Here is a 2,785-nt window from a genome sequence, read left to right as displayed (position 1 = left end):
AAACTCTGTCGTAGTACAGGTGTCTTCTTTTTGTTAAGTCCATAACCATGTGTGTGAGGTGCATACTTTTGTTTCAAAGTAGATTTGTCTAATCACCCTGTGTGACCTTGATTTGCTGCAGTAAAAGGTTAAGAAACATTTGAGTGTTGAAAATGCCTAACCACTTGTATAATCCAATTGCATACACTTCAAACAGACATACATACCCCACCAGACACGCAACTATGTGTTTCTTCATGGTACCCAAACTAAAAACAGATTTAATGCGTCACTCAGTTATCGATAGAGCCATGCCATCGTGGAATGCTATGCCACCAGAGGTTAGCTTTTAAAAACAGATCAAATCATCTTGTGTCACAGTGCCTCTCCTCTTTCTAAAAACCTAATTTAACTGTACTGTATACAGTGCATTTGGAAAGTATTCAGATCCCTTGTCTTTTTCCACATTTTGTTATGTTACAGCCTTATTCTAAAATGTATTAAATAGTTTTTGTTCCTCAGCAATCTACACACAATACCTCATAATGACAATGTGAAAACAGGTTTTTGGAAATGTTTGCAAATGTATTACAAATAAAAAACAGATACCTTAATTACATAGCTATTCAGACCCTATGTTACGAGACTCGAAATTGAGCGCAGGTGGATCCTGTTTCCATTGATCATCCTTGAGATGTTTCTACAACTTCATTGGCGTCCACCTGTGGTAAATTCAATTGATTGGACATGATTTGGAAAGGCACACCCTGTCTATATAAGGTCCAACAGTTGACAGTGCATGTAAAAAAAAAAAAACAAGCCATGAGGTCGAAGGAATTGTCTGTAGTATCGAGGCACAGATCTGGGGAAGGGTACCAAAACATTGTTGTCGCATTGAAGGTCCGCATGTACACAGTGGCCTCAATCATTCTTAAATGGAAAAGGTTTGGATCCATGAAGAACCTTCCTAGAGCTGGCCACCTGGCCAAATTGAGAAATCGGTGAAGGGCCTTGGTCAGGGAGGTGACCAAGATCCCGATGGTCACTCTGACAGAGCTCTAGAGTTCCTCTGTGGAGACGGGAGAACCTTCCAGAAGGACAACCATCTTTGCAGCACTCCACTAATCAGGTCTTTATGGTAGAGTGGCCAGACGGAAGCCACTCCTCAGTAAAAGCCACATGACAGCCCGCTTGGAGTTTGCCTAAAGGCACCTAAAGGGCTCTCACACCACGAGAAACAAGATTCTCTGGTCTGATGAAACCAAGATTGAACTCTTTGGCCAGAATGCCAAGCGTCAGAATGCTTCATCCCTACGGTGAAGCATGGTGGTGACAGCATCATGCTGTGGGGATGTTTTACAGCGGCAGAGACTGTTCAGGATCGAGACAAAGTTGAACGGAGCAAAGTACAGAGAGATCTTTGATGAAAACCTGCTCCAGAGCACTCAGGCCCTCAGACTGGGGTGAAGGTTCACCTTCCAACAGGATAACGACCCTAAGCACACAGCCAAGACAACGCATGAGTGGCTTTGGGACAAGTCTCAATGTCCTTGAGTGGCCCAGCCAGATTGCGGATTTGAACCCGATCAAACATATCTGGAGAGACTTAAAAATAGCTTTGCAGCGACGCTCCCCATGCAACCTGACAGAGCTTGAGAGGATCTGCAGAGAAGAATGGGAGAAACTCCCCAAATACAGCTGTGCCAAGCTTGTAGCGTCATACCCAAGGAGACTCGAGGCTGTAATCGCTGCCAAAGGTGCTTCAACAAAGTACTGAGTAAAGGGTCTAAATACTTTTGTAAATGTGATATTTAAGTTTCTTATTTTTAATAAACTAGCAACAATTTAAAAAAAAATTGTGTGTAGATTGATGAGGGAAAAAAACGATTTAATACATTTTTGAATAAGGCAGTAACGTAACAAAGTGGAGTCTGAATACTTTCTGAAGGCACTGTGTAAGAATATTAATATGTATACATGAATAATGTGTAAAAAGTATTTTGGATGTCTCTTGGTGTCTTTACACTATATAACTGTCTATTGTTTATTTTGAATTTAATGTAATATCTTGTGGTATCCTAATAAACTAAACTAAACAGATTAACCCTCCTGCTGCGTTCCGGTCGAATTGGACCGATTTACAAGTTCTCTCTCTGAAAAATTATGTTCATTTAATCTGATTGTTATATGGTTCCATGACTTTGTCCACACAGGGCATCTGAACACACAAAATACATTTATGATTTACATTACATTTTGGGTGTTTTCTTTACTTTTGTACACCTGTGGTGTTCCCGGTCAAAAATGACCGATCATTAGAAATTAATGGGTGAGACTACAATTAGTGTATACAATTGAGTTCAGGCACATGCCCATTCATCAGATGGACACACTTCCTCTCCCAGACCCCCACATGCATGTGTGTTTGAGCGCATACGTGCACACACACAAACACCTCACTCCCCTTCTTGGCTTCCATGGCAACCCCCACAGGAACCTTTCCCCAATATAATTTTTTCCCCACAGGAACCACACCTGTTGGCATACTTACAAACAATCGCAACATTGTTTCAATGATATATAGAACTTCTCACAGTTCTGGTGTTTAAAGCTTTTTTGAGGACTTGCTCACAATTCATTCTGTGGCAGCACAATAACCAAACGATATACTGTATGTGAGGCTCTTGATCATATCTTCGATCATAAGTCAGTTAAGAAAAAATTATTATTTACAATGACGGCCTAGGAACAGTGGATTAATCGCCTTGTTCAGGGGCAGAACAACAGATTTTTACCTTGTCAGTTT

The sequence above is a fragment of the Salmo salar genome, chromosome ssa22 (assembly GCF_905237065.1).
Source record: "Salmo salar chromosome ssa22, Ssal_v3.1, whole genome shotgun sequence".
In the NCBI taxonomy this organism is placed as follows: Eukaryota; Metazoa; Chordata; class Actinopteri; order Salmoniformes; family Salmonidae; genus Salmo; species Salmo salar.
This window is presented reverse-complemented; position numbering follows the sequence as displayed.